This window comes from Dipodomys ordii, unplaced genomic scaffold (genome assembly GCF_000151885.1).
Source record: "Dipodomys ordii isolate 6190 unplaced genomic scaffold, Dord_2.0 Scaffold1, whole genome shotgun sequence".
Lineage (NCBI taxonomy): Eukaryota > Metazoa > Chordata > Mammalia > Rodentia > Heteromyidae > Dipodomys > Dipodomys ordii.
Window position 1 is genome coordinate 9,571,610 of NW_012267217.1, and position 21,098 is coordinate 9,592,707.

The following is a 21,098-nucleotide window of genomic DNA, read 5'->3' on the forward strand; positions in this document are numbered from 1 at the left end:
GTTTTAATGCTTGCTTTTACACTGTACAGTCTTTAAAAAATAGTTTATATATGATCAATGTCTTTAGACAGTCCTGTCCTGGTAGATATTTCTTTTTATTTCAATTTTTTTATTGTCAAGGTGATGTACAGAGGGATTACAGTTGCGTAGGTAATGTAATAAGTGCATTTCTTGTCAAATTTGTTAGCCCCACCTCATTTTTCTCCCACTTTCCCTCCCCTTCAATTCCCCTCTCAATTATTCATATCATTTCCACCATATAGTCTTGTGAATATCAGTGTTGCATTGGTTTCACCTTTATCCTTTGTCTCACCATTCTATTCTTCCTCTTCCCTTCCCTAATTTCGATAAATGTATATACAATGCCAGGTACCAAAACCAAATACAGTGACAACAGGGGATATACTATAAGGGGAAGAATATACAAAAGAAACAAAAATAAAGAAAATCATTGTATGTTTGCAGTGTCAATTTTCAGTTTTACAATTGTAGTTCACTACAGAACATATGAAAGAAAAAATTAAAAAGCCAATGCTTTCAATACTTCATAATTAACATAAAAACAGTAAAATGTATGGTGAAAATTGGCAGAAAATATAAACTTTAACATGCATTATCATAGAGAAAAAAACACAAATCCTGGAAAATACTACAAAATAATTATTGAAATATATACGTATGTACAAATTATACACAGATAATAATTATACATAACATGATAGATATTAAATGTGTCTATAACAATATATATGCTAATGAAGGGTAAATATACATATACCTTTATGGGTATACATACATATATATCTTTGTACATATACAGGGTACAAAAGTACATAGATAGAAAGATAGATAGATAGATATGAGTAATAAAGGAAGGCAGATATTTTATATTCATTCTATTGAGAAAAATGCTCAGTGTATTCAATATATTATGTAAAAATTGAACTACATAACTTGAGGGTGGTATGTCAAGGGGGAAATGGAGGAAAACAAGTGAAGATGCATTATACTCATATCCTGATATATGGAACTGAAGCTTCTTTGTGCAATTACTTAATAATAAAATATTCAAAGATAAGTAAAAACAGAATTTATTTATCTTTATAATTTCTCATGCTGCAATGCCCATTGGTTCAGATATTGTAAATTTCTAAGTTCAAATTTTAGTTGAATTTTGTACCCAATTTGTATATAAATTTTAAAAACTGATCTATCATTTTTATAATTTTCTGAAAGTATAGTTGCAGAAAGATAATCAATGTGTGCCTAGATGTCTGTGCTCATGCTAGTAGAAAAGATACTTTAAGAAACTCTCCTTCAATGTGGTGGATCACACATGGGCACATCATCACGAGAGAAGTATAACCAGAGAACAGGCATTTTGCGCTGTTTTCTACACCTTCATGTTACCTACTGAGGAAAACAAGGAAAAGTATATCTGACCAAATGCCACCAGTACTGGACAGAAAAAGAATTTAGAATCCATAGAATGTATTTCCTAAAAGGACAGCACTAAACGTTCAAAAACAGCAATTGTTATAAGAACTCAAACATTAATTGTGGAATAAAATTCTGATGTCAACAATATATCAATATATTGTGTGCCTGTACTTGTATTTATCTTCAAGTATTTGGAAATAGTTGGTATTACACACTTTCTTTATACACATTAATTTAGATTTTCAGATAAAGTGAATAAAAGATGTGCAATGTAGCTCCTAAATTAGGTTACAGCGTGCATTCTATTTTTACTTAAATTTAAATTCATAAATGGATACAAATGTATATCAGTAAGTGTAATTTATACTATTGACAAAATAATATTCTTTATATTTAATATTATGTGGAAGTATAATTTTAAAGTTATTCTGAGAAGATAATAAAGTTTATATTTCCTTCTCTCAAGCTTTCTGATGTATTTAAGATACTGTTAACTGGCACATTCCCAGAACATATCTCCATTTTAACAGTAGATAACAGCACACCAATTACAAAAAGTAATTTTTTGCAAATATCATCTAATGCATGCCAAGCTTCACATTGTTGTTGTTGCATTGACCATAGTACTAATTATATGTTTAAGATCTTATTTTAAGTTTATGTTCTTCTTTCTTTGGAGAAACATCAAAACAACCTTGCATGGTAGTAAGTTGTTATGTAAGCCTAATGCTATTTACAGTAAAATTCTCCAAAAGTGTCACACTATTGTACTTTAAATATTTTCCACTTGTTTATTTAATTTCTGTAGGTTTAATTTCTGTGGAAAATTCCATTGAATAATTTTATTAATGAAGACTGAAGAAATAATCCATTAGCTGACCAAGTTCTTTATGCTGGCTAAAGAATGATTTTATTTTTACTATCTTTTTCTCATGCCAAAATCCACAAAGCACTTAAAATGAGTAATATGTATTAATATGTCAGTATAGTGTCTGTGGTATTTGATACCTAGTTAGCATTTTTATTGAACTCCTGTGTTAACATTTTCAGAAATGGACTTTTATTAATTACCAATTTAAATCTATACTTTGATACCATGGTCACTATTAAATGGGTCATTTCGGCAGTAATAGCTCTTCCTACCAGCAATACTTCAATTTCAGCAGATTTCAGTGTTAATAATTAAAGTGTGCATGTACCACAACCTATTTGTCATGGTAACTAGACAGCATGAGACATTAACATGATTCTGTTCTTGATGAAAGACACCACTCTATTCCATTGCTACTTTCAAAGGAATTCACTTCTCTTAATCTGCTCTAATTAGGGGAAAATGGTTATTTACCTGTCATGTAAAAATAATAATTTCATATCTTAACAGTAATCTAGGGAGGTATGATTGCTAAATTTGCTAGTTGACTCTGTAGGAAATATTACATATAATTTATTATAGCTGTTTAATTAGTTCTGCAAAATCTATCACTGGCATCGTTAAGGTCTAAGAATATTCCTCTGTGAATATTCATCCTCAAGAAAGCTCAATGTGCACATTTCTTTTCCCCTTATATTTTCTTATTGCCTACCTTGTTTCCTGAGGAGCTAAGTAATGATCTGAAGCAGTGGGTTATAAAATAGTGTTTTGTTTTTTGTTCTTATTGAGTTTTTTTAGATCAGCTTTTTCTTGATTAGTATACCCGAAGGATCTGGAAAAGTTTACTTATGTTCATAGAGACATAGTTTTCTATTGAGTTTTATTGAACTACAAGTACTATTTTAGAGTACTTGTCTACCTCAAATCAACGCTAACATTCAACAAATAATTCAGCTCTAGAATATGTACCTTGTTATGTATGTAGAAATATATTAAGGAAGTATGTTTTCTTAATCTCAGATGGGTTATAATCTCATTATGTCAATTTATTTTAAATGAATAAAAATGGAGTAGATTAAATTTACATAAAATTTTAGCTATATATACTGGAGGTAGAATAAAAAAATAAAAAATAACCCTTTAAACAAGTTTGTACACTAGAATTTTTATTTAAAAATATTTTAGGTTCACATACCACCCATCGAAACACAACATATATTTTTACATCTTTCATTATTATGTGGAAGTACAATTTTATATTTAAAATTTCTATAAAATAAAATAAAATGATTAATTCTCTAACCATAGTTATGAAAACAGATCACAAATTTAATGTTTCTTCAAATATATTTGGAACTCAATTTATGAAATGCCTAATTATTCAATTACGAACCATTTTATTAGTTTCCAAAAAGTTTTAAGTTTCATTGTTTTTACTAGAAAGTAAATGTGTAACCGAGATACTATGTGTATTGCTTGTAGGAGAAGGCGGTTGTTTTCTGGTTGATCTGGCTTCATTTCCTAGGCATTCATTCTATGAGAACTATGAATTATTTTATAAGTCAATTCCTCTCTAATCAATGCAACGTGTTAGAATTGGATATCAACTTTGCATAAGATTGAATAGGTTAAGGTCAGAGTTCTCACCTTTCACATTATTGAAAGTTTGGGAAATTGAAATCTCCTGTGGCCATAATGTTCTATGTTTTATGGGGTGTTTATTAGGATTGATGAATCTATCAATTAGGTGTCCATATTGCTGCTTAGTGGTGATCAGACACATATTGCAGATATCTCCTCCAAAACCAAAATCACCACCAGTGAAGAATGTATCACCTAAGGACATTCATAATATTTTTTCCAGAGTTTGAAGTAGAAATTGAGCTGTTTCATAGAAGACAGCTTCTAGAGAGAATATGGGGATTATTTTTCTTCTTCTATTTCTAAGATAGCACAGTGAGATTGTAGCATTAAGGTATCTTTTACTCTCAATACTCAGAACCTAAAAAAGGTACTTTTATTTCTTCTTTTTATTAATAACTTTTTTATTGTGAAAATACCATACAGAAGGGCTACAATTACATGAGCAAGGTAATGAGTACATTTCTTATCGAGCGTTGCTGCCTCCTCCTTGGTTTCCCCTCCTTTGTTTCTCCTTACCATCCCTGCCCTCCATTCTCACCCCCACCAAACTTGTAAAGTTCGATTTTCGACATAACGTCTTGTACATTTCATTGTTGCAATGAGTCCACCTATATCTCTATTTAAACAATTTGTTTTTTTGCCCTTCCCCTCCCCAAATTATACCAACATCAAATATAGTAAAACAATTTGAGTCCTTACCTTGGGATTCATCTTGCCTGACATAAACTTATCTGACCACCTTTTCTGCTTATCTCAGACATATACTAGTTATTGCAAATAAGGGAAACCATGGGACCTATGTTTCTTTGGGCCTGGATTACTTCACTTAATATAATTTTTTCCCAAGTCTTTCCGTTTCCTAACAAATGGGGCAATATCATTCTTTCTGATGGAGACATAGAATTCATTTAGGAATCTGGCTTAGTGGTGGAGTGCTTGCCTTGCAGCCATGAAGCCCTGGATTTGATTCCTCAGTATCATATTAAACGGAATAAGCCTTAAGTGGTGCTGTGGCTTAAGTGATAGAGGAATAGCCTTAAGCACAAAGCGTTTCAGATAAATAAATAAATAAATAAAATCTAAAAATTAATAAAAAAGAAAAGATTGGACAGAGCTGAGGATGAAACAAACTCGGACAGTGAGGGAATAGATAGAAAGATCCTGGAATATTACACCTTTAGGTAACTCAGTCAGGGGCTGGGAAGGTGGCTCAGTGGTAGAGCGCTTGCCTTGCATGCATGAGGCCCTGGGTTCGATTCCCTAACACCACATAAGAAAAAAAATGCCGGAAGTGGTGCTGTGGCTCAAGTGGTAGAGCGCTAGCCTTGAGCTGAAGAGCTGAGGGACAGCGTCCAGACCCAGAGTTCAGGCCCCATGACCGGAACCAAAAAAAAGAAAAAAAAATACTTCAGGTACCTCAGTCAGTCATTGCTCTACTTCTATTCTGTAGTTTTCCTATTTAGGTAGAAAGTAACTTTTGTTGGTTTTCAAGCCAATCAAACTCTTATTTTGTTATGTAAACATACCCAAATGTTACTAAGCATGTATTTTATATAACTTAAAAATATTTTTTAAATCTACATGTCTTTATTTTATTTTGACTTTGTGGATTTATTGAAAGATCAGTTGTTATTACCAAAAGTCAAAAGGATAAATATTAACCTGAAAATCCATGACTCAGACATCATCCTAATTTAAGAATTGCTTCAGTTCCAAAATTAATAAGTGAAATATAGTCTAGTTTCAGTTAAAGCTAAAGCAGAGGTTTTTTGGTTATATTTGCCAAAGAGAGGATTTCTATTTTTCTTGCAACTTTGATTTTATTTTCTACTTTATGGTAACTGTTTTCAGTCTGACTTCAAGGTTTGTAACTTACTTTTCTGGATTAGTTCTACCAAATATTGTTGAAATTCAGATATATCAAAAACCAGTCTACCATAGCAACATGAATCATAGCACTTCATGGTCTCAAAGCTTAAATAACAAATTTTGAGGATGAAGAAATTCCCTTGTCTATTGAGTAAATTGTGACCTTTATCTTAAAAAGAAGCACTGTGCCCAAGATGATATTCTCTATCTTCTTTATCCCCGCTGAATAAAGAGTAGCAATATTTTCTTTACCTATTCTTAAGTTTAAGTTTTTATTTACAATAAGGTATTTTTATTCAACCTTCATGAAATACAAGTCTGGCATGAAATCTCAGGAATGTGGAAATCCATATATTCAATATTTCCCTTTCCTTATATTCACAAAATATGATTATACAGAGAATTTAGAGTTGCTTTATTTTCACAATAACACTTGTTTGAAACCTTTTTATAGGATAAACATGTTTGAAAATTAAAACTGATCTGCAGATGTAAAATTGTTTTCATGTCAAACTATCACATGTTTTGACCTCAAATATTATCTTTCTATGTTAGAACCTTAGTACTCTAACATCAAAGTTTTGTTTTGTTTTGTTTTCTTGGTTTTGCTTTTCGATTCTTTAGCATGCAGGACTTTCATACAATGATAATTCTATTTTCCACATCTCCTCTATCTTTTGGAAATCTTTTATCTTTCTTTTACACCTTCTAAGTTATAATCAATAATGATAATGGCTCCCTTGTAAATACTATTCAATTTCTTGTCCTGTGTCACCTTGTCCTACCGGCTTAACAAAACCAACTTTTAATTAGATCCCATTTTATGCTATTCTGACTCTGAATGTCTGACTGAAAATGGTGAAAACACACAATCATCCCAACCTGTTCTTCATTTTGTTGTCTTAGTGTGAGCTTCAAGGTGACGCTGTGTGCTGCCCGCAGAATCAAAGAAGGTGCTATTGGAATTCCACAATGATAAATTGTACTTCACAGACAAAGGATGAAGAGAAAGAGCTCATAGACAGGCCACAAGGAAGCATGAGGGCATTGCATGAAAGATGCGTTGTAGGCAGGGATAGGGGCTGGCAATAAAATACAGAAAGCTTGCTATCATAGCTTATATCTCGTCTTTAGCAGCATTTCATGATTGGTGAGCAAAATGGAAAATTTCCCTTCTTTTTCTTATGTAATTTCTTAAGTGTTTTCAGAGATAATAGCCTGCATTTCTTTTCTGTGAACATTTTTCTGTTATCTATTTCATGTTGCATTCGTTTATTCCAGATTACAGCTTCAACATAGCAGTGTCCGGCCTCCACAATGAAACACGTGGTCCCTCCCATAATCGTTACTGCTAATGGTCACAATTAGTCACTTTCTTCTTAATGGGTTCACTAAGAACTAGCACTTTAATCACTGCGAAAGAAGTGACTACAAATAGCCCAAAGCACAAAGGAACTGTTGTAACCACAATCATTTTAATTAATGAATGGACACAAGGGAAATACAAGCTTTGTGAGTTATTAGGAACATCTCCCTCATATTCCATTGTTTGCATTATTGTTAATTCAACAAGCAATAATTAGTAAACTGTTATATTTAGATATCAAAATTGCATATATTTTATTATTTTATATTGTCTCACATTGCATATAAAAATCATTTTAGCATCTGAGAGTATTCTCTAAGTATTCTCCCAATATAAGACTCCAGAAGGGAATATACATTATACAGTCTTCTTTTGCTATTCTGTATACCCTGAAATGTAAGATTTACATAAGTGTATACCTTATAAAAAGAAAGTAAACAAAAGATAAGCTAGTACATATTAATTAGAAAGGACCCAAAGGTTTAATTCAATATCTGATTTTATTTCAATCTTTGACAATTTAACATTTCTGAATCATTGAAATCTGTGGAAACACTGATATTTACAAAAATATTTTGCTTTATATGATATTTTATCACTTTACTTCAAGCCATCTATTTGTTTATGTTAGAGCTTATGCAAATGATTACAAATATGCCAATTATTAATACAATTATTCAAATTAATCATATTCTATTTATATCCAAATATATCGTCAGTTACTGTGCTTCACTAAAGAAATTATGTGTTTGTAAAATTGTGTCTAAAATACATTTTGATAGCTGGGTGCTCGTGGCTCATGCCTGTAATTCTGGCTGCTCAGGAAGTTGAGATCTGATGAGGATTGCCATTGAAAGCCAACCTGGGCAGGAAAGTCTGTGAGACTTTTTTTTTTTAATATTTTTTTGTTAAAGAGGGGTTACAATTACATGGGCAAGATAATGCATACATTTCTTACCAAGCATTGCAGCCTCCTCCTTTGTTTACCCTTCACATCCCTTCCCAACCTCCCCCCTCCCCCCCCCCCAACCCTTCCCATGACAACTTGTACTTCTCATTGTTGCAACAGGTCCACCTGTATCCTTAAACGGCTTGTTTTTCCCCATCTCTTCCCCAAGTTATACTGACATCAAATATAGTGAAAGCAGGGGTTATACTGTGGGGGAGGGACATACAAAGCAACAAAGAAATAATCTTATAAATGCGTTAAAAACACATGCATGAAAGAAAAAAAACATCAAAATACATATCTAAGGGTTCATTTTCCTAACATCACATTATCTGACCTTTTCCGCTTGACTCATACATATACTAGATATTGCAAATAAGGGAAACCATGGGACCTATGTTTCTTTGGGCCTGGCTTCTGTGAGACTCTTATATCTAATAAACCACCAGAAAACCAGAAGTGGCGCTGTGGCCCAAGTGGTAGAATGCTTGCCTTGGGCTGAAGAGCTCATGCAAAGCGCCCAGGCCCAGAGTTGAAGCCCTACTACTGACCGGAAAAACAAAACAACAAACAAAAAATATTTTGATGAAATGATGTGTATCTATTTTTCAGTAGGTTGATTATTTTAGGAAAAATAATTATAATGATAACCCCTAGGCTCTCCTTGAGAAATTTGTATTTTTATAATAATGATCTGGATGTAAATCTACTGGAATGAAAAGAAAGACAGTATTATCAAAAGCAAAACTAGTATACATAACTCAACTAATTTCTTACAAACATATTAATTTTCTAGTGTTTAGTGCTATTTAAATTCTATGTGTGAATGAAGTTTATTGATTGTATGGCATGTTGCATTCATTTTTGACAAAAACTACCAAAACAACAATAAAAGTAAAAATAAAAAATGATGTTTAACTTGTTTCATATTCCCTTGGTATATTACTGTTTATCTTTTCACATTTGAATTAGTTTCAGATACTTTTTTGGAAATTATATTTAAATTGAATGAACCATTGAAATGCAAAAAAGCACTAAGAAATGAATTTGCTTACATTCTATTAATGCAACATTAATTGCTTTACCTTTTTAATGTATCACATAAGAAAAATAGATGAGTATTAGAAAATATCAGCACATTCATTTCAAAGCATTAAAAGTCCAGTTTTAACAATTTTTTGCTTATAAAATTTAGAAAAAAATATCAACAGAATTAGTTGAAAGGAACAGATAACTACACAAACAACATCCCCTTTTTGTTTTTCTTTTTAGTTTACAAGTTCAATTGTCTGCTAGTTTAGGGAGACAGTTTAATAAAGTGACCCTTAAACAAACAGAAGGAAAGACTAATATCTTTATTTGTACTGCACAGTTGGAGTTACCCATAACTTCCTTGTTTCAGGCCTAAATTTTTACAGATATTTAATTAAAAAGCATCTCTATATGTTATTAGTTTGTGTGGGTGTTTGTGTGTGGGTGTGTGCATGTGTGTCATTTCATTGTCAACCTTTCATAGTCTTTTCATATGATATAGTCTCAAAATCCCCTTCCTCATAGATGAAGCTACATGTTTTGAGTCTGTATAAAGATTGTCATGTCTGCCTTTATAAACAGGATGAGATGTTAGCATTCACACCACAAACATTAGTACACATCGTCAACTTTTGATCATATAAGCATTGAAACATTACACTGTCAGTTAGTTGATGAATAGTAGCAATAATTAATCATATGAATGTATGCATTGCAATATACTCCTTTGCAACATGCATATATGTAGGTTCCATATGCTCTTTTTATTTGAAATTAATATATTTTCTACTTCACTAGTATAAGTCATTGATTTGTGGAAAGTACATCTCAGAGAAATATTCATATTTTTTGTAAAATTAACTTTGCACAAGACTGAAAATAATCAGATAAAATTAAATCTCTTTAAATAGCAACATGTTCTCTATTTCTGAAGGGGTGCTTAACTTCCTTATAATATCTTGTTAAATTGTACTGTATTTAAATTAAGAAAACTATAAACTAAATTTGATGATGGATCAAAAGTTGATTCCTATTGTTTATGATGAGGGTTTTTAATACATGCATAAATATTCTTTATTTTTAATATAAATTCATAGTCCAAAGTATAAAACAATTGATAGCTAATATATTCTGGGACTTTTGTCTCTTGTGTGGACTTCCAAAATGTATTAATTTTCTCCTGGGCTGATTTAATTTTTTTTATTTTATTTTATTGTAAAGGTGATATACAGAGGGGTTACAGTTACATAAAAAAGGTAATGAGTACTTTTCTTGTCCAACAGGGTCACCCTGTCCTAGAAATTATTTTTTGTTAAATTGCTTCACAAGAATTAATTCTAATCATTGTTCTTTAATTACAGAAAATATTCTTTTGTCCTTTTCCAACTTTAAATTTCCTCTTCATTTTTTCATAAGATCTAGTGAAATTTAGGGACACAATGCAGTTATTTTGGGATAGCTGAATGATATTGGAATGCATGTAATGGAAACATATATAATGAAAGTTGTTATTCAATAAATTAATTTTGTTAGTATAATTATATGTAAATTTGGAATTGTTACCATGAGTGTATAAAAATTAATAAATTTGCTAAATAAATAAATTTGCTAAACTGTGTAATCTATTTTTACATCACTCTGTATTATACAAAAAATTTTAGCATAAACTGAATACTTATGTAATACTTTGTCATATTATTCATAAAATGAAGAATCACAAATGTGAATAAAGATATATTTTCTCAAAACAATACTTTAATATTGCTTTCAAAATTATTAAGAACATATTAGGAATATAAAGTTTAATATGTGTCTGACAGGTTAAAAGATTAATAATGGTGTTACTGCAAAATGGAGAGGCAGATAGATGATAGATAGAAAGATAATGGATAGATAGATAGATAGATAGATCATCCCAATGAATTCCAAGCCCTTAAAAAATTTATACTTTATTCCTTGGTTTGTTCAGTCACTATTCATACAAGAAAACTAAAATGACAGCCACTCTTTAACAAATTCTTTCACATACTCATGAGGGGAAAAACAAAGTAATTAATATAATTTTATATGTTTCTAACTATCTTCTAAGTTAAATTTTTTTTCTTTTTTATTGTGAAAATACTGTACAGAGGGGTTACAATTACATGGGCATGATAGTGAGTACATTTCTTATCAAGCATTGTAGCCTCCTCCTTTTTTACCCTTCCCATCCCTTCACATCCTCTCTCCCTCCCTACCCAATACTCCCCCCCACCCCCAGTTGTAAAGTTCGTTTTCCACATGACAACTTGTACTTCTCATTGTTGCAACAGGTCCACCTGTGAAGCCTAAGATATGCATTTTAAATGTTTTCTTTTCTTTCATGCATTTGTTTCTTTTTTTAATTTATTTTATTTTATTTGTGAACATACTGTACAGAGGGGTTACAATTACATGGGCAGGATAATGCGTACATTTCTTACCTAGCATTGCAGCCTCCTCCTTTGTTTATCCTTCACATCCCTTCCCAGCCTCCCCCTCCCCTCCATTCCCAATCCTTCCCCCCCCCAACGCAATTATAAGATTATTTCTTTGTTGCTTTGTATGTCCCTCCCCCACAGTATAACTCCTGCTTTCACTGTATTTGATGTAGGTATAATTTGTGGAGGGGAAGGGGAAAAACAAGTCGTTTAAATAAGGATACAGGTGGATCTAAGTTAATTTTTGTATCCAGACTTTATTCTCTCTGACCAGGAGTCTCTATCTATATCTAGACCTAGATCTAGATCTGTATCTCTATATAGGTATTTTCTTGCCTTTCTTTTTCTTTTTTTTTTTTTTTTTTTTTTGTCCGTAGTGGGGATTTAACTCTGGGTCTGGACGCTGTCCCTGCACTCTTCAGCTCAAGGCAAGCACTCTACACCTTGAGCCACAGTGTCACTTCTGGTTTTCTAGTGATTTATTGGAGATCAGAGTCTCATGGACTTTTCTGTCTAGACTGGCTTTGAACCACGATCCTCAGATGTCAGCCTCTTGAGTAGCTAGGATGACAGGCATGAGCCACCAGCGCCCAGCTACCTTTCTTTTTCTATTCTTGGGAATTGTATACTTTTTAACTATCTACAAAGAATGAAAACTAAGGGATTATAAGGTTTGTTGGGCCAAAATTGATATATATGTTCTCAGTCATCCTCATCATTCCCATTATTTTGTGTTCAAAAATCTTATCAACTATAGTTTTAAGGATTGTGATTCATGCACACTAGATGATCAAGCAAGTGTGATCTTATATTCAATGTACATTATGTACATTGAGCTACATACCTTGCAGGTAGGGTTGGGAAAGAGAATAATGAGGGTGGGGGAGGATGGCAGAAGTGAAAATGATCAAGATGCATTGTACTCATAATCTGACTTACTGAATTGTAAAGTCTTTGTGTCACTACTTAATAATAAAATATTTACAAATAAATTATTATAAAGAAAAAGAGCAAAAAAAGAGAATGTTCAATGAGAAGTCTTTTTCAAAAATAATTCAAGTTATGGTGGTGAAATAGGCAATAAAAAAGTCTCTACATGTGTGCTTTCTATTTATTTCCTTTAATTTTACTACTGAATTCTTCACAATTTTAACCCCACCACAAACAGGAAAAGCAATCCACTTGGTTTCCTACTAATACCCAATCCCAAGAGCAAACAAATACTAACATATTAGCACTGTTTCACTCTCTTATCTTCTCTATCTTGCTTTTTCCATTTAATATAAATAAAAGTATCAAGTTTGGCATCAGCAAAATGTGATGTATATTAGGTATTTGGTATTAGTCTTCTTATATGTGTAATGTACTCAATTATTGCTAAAATACACATAAAATTTATTAATATTACTTAAAAAGTGTTAAATATCATGAGGTACAGTGACAAATTGCAAACACTAGATCCATGATTTAAGCTAAAGAAATCTTAAAAAGTAGTGAATTTCTGAGACTTACTTGAAATTATTCTCATATTTAATGAAAACAAAATTTGGGTGTTTGTTTTGATATAGAAAAGCATTAGTAGAAATCTGTGTTCAACATCCACATTACCAAGAAATAGAGGAGTGTAGGATGTACACCATATCCATGACTGTCTTCCTTTCAAATTTTTAGTATTATTATTATTGATTAATTTTCTTTTAAATAATTGCACTTGCATGTGAACCAATATAAGATCAAATTAAAAGAGCTCAGCAGATCATTTATCAGCCCTTTAAACAGGGTTCTTAATGTTCTGGAGGAGAGTAAATATCTGATGTTTCTACTGTGAAAGATTTCTAACTATAGGTTAGCTCCACACATCTTCCTAACTACTATATACCTAATATATCATGGTATTCATCTCATATTTTCAATGTACTTAATTTAGGATTGCCATATTTAGTTGGATTGAAATAATAATAATCACAAGTAATTTGATCAGTCATTCAAGTTTCACAAGATTATTTTAAACAATGCTGACATATCATTGTTGAAGACTCCTCATTAAAATTTATAATATACATTTTAGATTAGTTACATCACGTAATTGTCAAAACATCTGTGTGATTTGGTAAGAGTAATATCCCACATTTTAAGATGAAACACTATTCAAAGACATGGAAATTTACCAAGTTCATACCACCAGAAAACAACTGACTCTAAAGTGTTAATCATCATTGTTCTATTAATTCTAATCAGAAAAAAATCACATCTTGCTAAATATATTAATAGAGTTAATGTCATGTATGCCTTAAATCTGTGTTATAACCTTGACTTCAATATTTATTGCTGTTTTTCCTTTAAAAAAAACAATTAAGGGCTGGGAAGGTGGCTCAGTGGTAGAGCACTTGCCTTGCATGCTCGAGGCCCTCGGTTCGATTTCTCAGCACCACATAAGAAAAAAGCCAGAAGTGGCGCTTTGGCTCAAGTAGTAGAGTGCTAGCCTTGAGCTGAAGAGCTGAGGGACAGTGCCCAGGCCCAGAGTTCAGGCCCCACGACTGGACCCCAAAAAAAACCAAAAAAAAACCCAAAAAACAATTAAGTTAATTTTATTGTATGAGTGATTTTAGAAGGGTTACAGTTACATAAGCAAGGTAATGAGTACAATTTTTGTCAAACTTTTAGATCTATAAAATTAATAAGTAGATAACTACTACCAGTGAGCCAATGGCTCATGCCTATAATCCTAGCTACTCAGGAGGTTGAGATCTGAGGATCACAGTTCAAAGCCAGCCTAAGCAGGAAAATCCGTGAACTCTTATCCCCAATAAACCACCAGAAAACTGGAAGTGGTGCTGTAGCTCAAGTGGTAGAGCACTAGCCTTGAGCTGAATAGCTGAGGGACAGTGCTCAGGCCCAGAGTTCAAGCCCCACAACCCACCAAAAAAAAATTAGAATTGGATTCTAAATAAACATTGGAAATACTCCCAAATAACTTTTCAGTTACAGTAATTGGTAAACGGAATAAAATTATATAATATATTCTAAGATAACTATATTGCAGCTGTTATTATGGGATAGGTTTTTCAAAGTAAAAAAAATCTAATTATTAATATATGTTCCACCCTTTTAAAAATGGATCCATGTTTATTCAGAATGCCCTACTTGTGGTGTTGGGGACGTGGCACAGTTGGCAGAAATCTAGCTCTTGAGAGACAGTGTCAGGTACTGAGTTCAAGTGCTGACATCAGAACTATAAAAAAAATCACTTTCTTATACTGATGCATATAAAACCTTAGTTTCAAATGCCTGACAAATGTTTTGACTGGGTCTATTGGTAGAGTGCTTGCCTTGAATGCATGAAGCCCTGGGTTTGATTCCTCAGTACCACAAAAACAGAAAAAGTGAAAAGTGGTGCCTTTACTAACCTTGAGCACAGAGAGGCTCATGGACATAAACCAGGTCCTGAGTTCAAGCCCCAGCACTGTCAAAAAAAAAAAAGATGGTTAGATTGCATTTCTTTCATCATCATCTACTTGTAAGCATCAATTCACATCATGACAAGTCCAGAACTTAGTAAGGACAAAGACAACAATAAATATAATGTAATAAATACATTGTACGTCATCATATTGACATCCGAACTGACTCATATGTTTCACAGCAAACTATTTTCAAGTGCTGATGCATGAATATGTCAGACACTATATATTTTAATACTCCATGTAACTAAAACTAAAAATTACATCTGAAACTGGGGAAATAAAGATGTACTCAGAATTGATCAGAAAAATTAATGTGAAGTAACGGAAACCATGGGAGCTATATTTCTTTTGGGCCTGGCTTACTTCACTAAATATAAATTTTTCCTAGTCTTTCCATTTCCGAACAAATGGGGCAATGTCATTCTTTCTGATGGAGGCATAGAATTCTATTATATGCATGTATATACCACATTTTTTGATCCATTCATCTACTGAGGGGCATCTGGGTTGGTTCCATATCTTAGCTATGATAAATAATGCTCCAATAAACATGGTAGTGCTGGTAGCAATAGTATGGCCTTGTTTGTGATCATTCCAGTAAATGCCCAAAAGTGGGATTGCTGGGTTATAGGGGAGCTCTATGTGTAGTATTTCGAGTAACCTCCATACTGCTTTCCAACGTGGTTGAACAAGTTTACACTCCCACCAACAATGAAGTAGGGTTCCCTACTGGCCACATCCCCTGCAGCATCTGTTGTTATTAGAGTTCTTGATTATAGTCATTCTAACTAGGGTGAAGTGGTATCTCAATGTTGTTTTGAGTTGCATTTCTTTTATGGCTAGAGATGTTGAGCATTTCTTTATATGTCTATTGTTCATTTTTATTTCCTCTTCAGAAAAGTTTGTCTTTAAGACTTTAGCCCATTTTCTATGGGTCAATTGTTTCTTTGAGGATTTGTTATTGAGGAATATAATTTTTTGAGTTCCAAATATGTATAGTGAAGATCTTCTCCTAATCCGTGGGCTTTCCATTGATCTTGAAAGCTATGTCCTTTGCCATGCAGAAGATCTGCAATTTCATGCAATCCCATTTGTCCAACCTTTTATTGATTTGTTGTGTTTCTGGGTCTCTTTTAAGAAAATTTCTGCCTGTGCCAAGGAGACCTAGGGTTTCTCTTATTCCGTCCTGTAATGTTTTCAGAGTGTCTGCTTTGACTCCAAGGTATTTGATCCATTTGGAGTTGATTCTGGTGCAGGGTGATATATAAGGATCTAGCACTAGTTTTCTACAAGTGATTAATCAGTTTTGCTAGCATCATTTATTGAGGAGGCTGTCTTTCTTCCATTCTATTTTTTTAGCTCCCTTATCGAAGATTAGATGGCTATAGATAGGTCTGTGGTTCATTACTGGGTTTTCAATTCTATTCTATTGGTCCAGAGGTCTGTTCTTGTGCCAGTACCAAGCTGTTTTGATTACTATGGCTTTGTAGTAGAGTTTGAAATTTGGTATTTATATTCCTCCAGCACAGTTCTTGCTGTTAAGGATTGTTTTAGCTATTCGAGGTCTTTTATTGTTCCACAGGAATTTTTTTGATTGTCTGTTCTATTTCATTGAAGAATGAGATTGGAATATTGATAGGTATCACATTGAATTTGTAGATTGGCTTTGGAAGTATTGCCATTTTCACTATGTTAATTTTTCCAATCCAGGAGCATGGGAGGATTTTCCACTCCTTATGTTCTGCTTTAATTTCCTTTCTAAGGTTTTTAAAGTTTTCATCATAGAGATCCTTCACTACTTTAGTTAATTCCTCGGTATTTTATTTTTGTGGGACTATTACAAAAGAAGTTGTTTTCCTGATTTCAGCCACGCTCTTTTCATTGTTGGCATACAGAAAAGCAGTTGATTTTTGAGGATGAATTTTATACCTTGCTACTTTGCCAGAGATTTGAATCAGTTTGAGTAACTAGTACATGTGTAGTACAAGCAGAAAAGGCCAAAAGCTGTGTACATATGACCATATAAGATGATGTTAAGCAAAATGAACCCCAAGTTAGAGACACAAATAACTTTTTCCTCTCTTGTTATTTTTTCTAATGTATTTATAATGTACCATGTGATTTTTTTGTTGCTTTGTATGTTTTCCCCCATGTTATAACCCCTATTTTCACTGTATTTGATGTCGGTGCCCTGCATCTTGTATGTACACTTCTCTAATTGGGGGAAGGGAAGGAAAAAACAAAATGCTTAAATAAGGTTAAGGGTTGAGTCATTATAACAACGAGATGTACAAAACACTATGTTGAAAAAGAACTTTACAACTTGGGGGACAGGGTAGTAATTGAGGAGGGAGGGAAGGGATGAGAGGGGGAAAACGAAGGAGGAGGCAACAATGTTCAATAGGAAATGTACTCATTACCTTGCTTATGTAACTGTAACCCCTCTGTACAGCATTTTTACAATTAAAAATGTACAAAAAATAATGTCACATACTTGCCAATCTGGGTGCTGCAAATGTATCTCATTGACTTTCTTGAATGAGGTCCTGAAGTGCACTCATTGATGAGTTATTCTTACAAAACTATGAAGTTATTCTTAAATATGTGGTAATTTGTAGAAAACGGTATGGAATACTGGACAAAGAGTATGACTTTAGCTTTAATGTTAAAGAAGGAATATATTTCAAAAGTTGTCAAATTTTAAAGTTATATGAGCATAGGGCAATAAAAATAGAATACAATTTCTACAGAATAATAGGCAGAATATAGCAATGAAACCTTTATAGATTAAGCTATAACTTATATGAATATATAAAGAACATATGAATAGAGGTATATAAATGCAAATAATATGTTTATAGAAAGAATTAAAAGTGATAAAAATACAATGGTGTGATATATATTATAGGCATCCATTAAATATGTTGTTATACTCAGTCTATCTTTTGAAGTTGAAAAATTTCATTCCTATTTCATGTTAGCTAAGAATTTAGAGATTGTTGCAAATAAGGGAAACCATGGCATCTATGTTTATGTTTCTTTGGGCCTGGCTTACTTCACTTAATATAATTTTTTCCAAGTCTTTCCATTTCCTAACAAATGGGGCAATGTCATTCTTTCTGATGGAGGCATAGAATTCCATTGTGTATATATTCCACATTTCTTGATCCATTCATCTACTGAGGGGCAGCTGGGTTGGTTCTATATCTTAGCTATGGTAAATGATGCTACAATAAACATAGCTGTGCTGATAGCTTTAGTATGGTCATCCTGTTTGTGATCACTTGAGTAAATGCCCAAAAGTGGGATTGCTGGGCCATAGGGGAACTCTATGTGGAATCTTTGGAGGAACTTCCATATTACTTTCCAAAGTAGTTGAACAAGTTTACACTCTCACCAACAATGCAGTAAGGTTCCCTTCTCTCCTCCTCCCCTCCAGCATCTGTTGTTATTAGAGTTCTTGATTATAACCATTCTAACTGGAGTGAGGTGATATCTCAATGTTGTTTTGATTTGCATTTCTTTTATGGCTAGGGAGGTTGAGCATTTCTGCATGTGTCTATTGGCCATCCTTTTTTCCTCTTCAGAGAACCCCTCTGTATGGTATCTTCACAATAAAAAAATAATTTAGAAAGTATTATTATTATTATTATAGTATTTAGTTAGGATGTTAAGGACCATCATGAACTCTGTCTAATGAAACTATTATTACTTTAGTCAAACCCTTTTCCTATCTTAGACATGTTATTATTTGTGATGGAGAGGGTGAATTGCTGTGAAGTACATTGTACATACATATATGGAAATATAATGATAGCTCTGCACTACAAATATATATGTTCCTTTAAGTAGTCCTACAAGGACTTACCATTCAGCAAAGTAGATTAAAACTTCAATGCATCCTGATCAATTTCACCTCTTGTATCATTCTATCTATACCTCCTAACCCCATCCCTTACCTCAATATTCTTAATTTTGTAGGATATGCATTGTATTTCATGATGGCATTTTTCACCTTCCTGTTTGTCTACTCATCCTGTTTCTTGATCCCTGTCCCTCCAATTTTGAATATTGATTACCTGGTATTTATTTAAATGGAGTGTGAGTTAGGGTTTGTAAGGAATTACACAGTTTGACTTTCCCTGTATTTAGATTACTATATTTAGATTACTATACTTATACTGAATAGCAACCCAAATATGTATACCAATACATTTATCAATTAATTCCAGGTTTTACATATTATAGAAAGCAGACATCCAATTTACTTTACTTAACAAGATTCTTTTTCCAGGTCCTCCTATTCTTTGGCTAATAGTATAATATCATTCTTTCTTTCTTTCTTTTTTTCTTTTTTTTAATTTAATTTAATTTTATTGTAAAGGTGATATATAGAAGGTTACAGTTACATAAGTGTAGCTAATCTAAAACAATTTTATAGAAAGTCTACTCTCTTTTTTTTTGGGGGGGGGTCCGGTCATGGGGCCTGAACCCTGGGCCTGGCTGCTATCCCCACTTTCCCTCTCCCCACCCCAGTTCAATCCCCCAAGTTGTAAAGTTCATTTCCAATTTATTGCCTTGTGAGTATCGCTGTTGCATTGGTCTCTCCATTTTGTTATTCCCTTTCATTTGCCCAGGTCACATATATATATATATATATATATATATATATATATATATATGGTAGCAAAATCAGAAAACAGTGACAAGTTATTTGTAATAATTAGTATATATCTAAGATAGTCCTAGAAGAGGATCACAATAGCTCAATAACTATGTATATATGACCACATAAAATGATGCTAATTGAAATTAACTCCAAGATATGAAACAAGAGGTTTTTTTTATTTTTAAATGTTTTTGTTTTCAATATCATTCTTTCTAATGCATGAGTAAAGTACCATTGTGTATACAAACAATGTGCAAATTCAATGCCTTGGCTATTGTGAGTAGTTCAATGTACATGGTTGTCCACCTGTACTTACTCTATCCTAGTTTGTATTCTTTTAGATAAATGTCCCTAGAGATAAACTGTTGGATCACAGAGTAATTTTATATTTACTTTTTGGAGAAACTTCAATACTGCTTTCCAGATTGGTTAAACAATTTTATGTTCCCAACAACAATGTACGAGGGTTCATATTCTCCCACATTCACAAGAGTATCTGTTGTTTGTATTCCAGACTTTTAAAGCATGGCTTAGATATATTCATGAATATTTCTCAAGCAGAATCAATGATTATGCAGCCTAAGTTGTTTCCTTAGTGCATGGTTATAATGATGGTTACCATAACGACAACATTTTCAATGAACATAAAACCTTTATCATGAACTTCAGAGAAAACAGGGCACCAGTGGCTTACGCTTGTAATCCTAGATACTCAGGAGGCTGAGATCTGAGGATCCTGGTTCCTAGCCAGCCCGGGCAGGAAAGTCTGTGAGACTCTTATCTCCAATAAACCACTAGGAAAGTGGAAGTGGTGCTGTGTCTCAAGCGGTAGAGCGCTCATCTTGAGCTGAAGAGCTGATGGATAGCACCCAAGCCCAGAGTTCAAGACCCACCCACCACCGACCAAAAAAAAAAAAAAAAACACCTACAGAGAAAATAGAATTTACTTAAAATTGAATTTCAACATGTTCTTTTGGCATCCAAGATGTAACTATTAACATATGTATATATGTCTGAGATGAGATAACCATTTTGGGTGGAATTGATTTTGCTTTTTCTCCTAAAACATATAGCATTACAATTTGCATTATAAGAATGTCATGATTGGGCTGGGATGTAGCTCAGTGGCAAAGCGCTTGCCTAGCAAGCGCAGCGTCCTGGGTTCGATCCCCAGTACCAAAAAAGAAAAGAAAAAAAATACAGTTAAAAAAAAAAAGAATGTCATGATTTTGTCAATCGCTTTTCTGTATGCCAACAATGAGAAAAGTGTGGCTGAAATTAAGAAAGTTACTCCATTTGTAATAGCCCCTCAAAAAATAAAATACCTAGGAATTA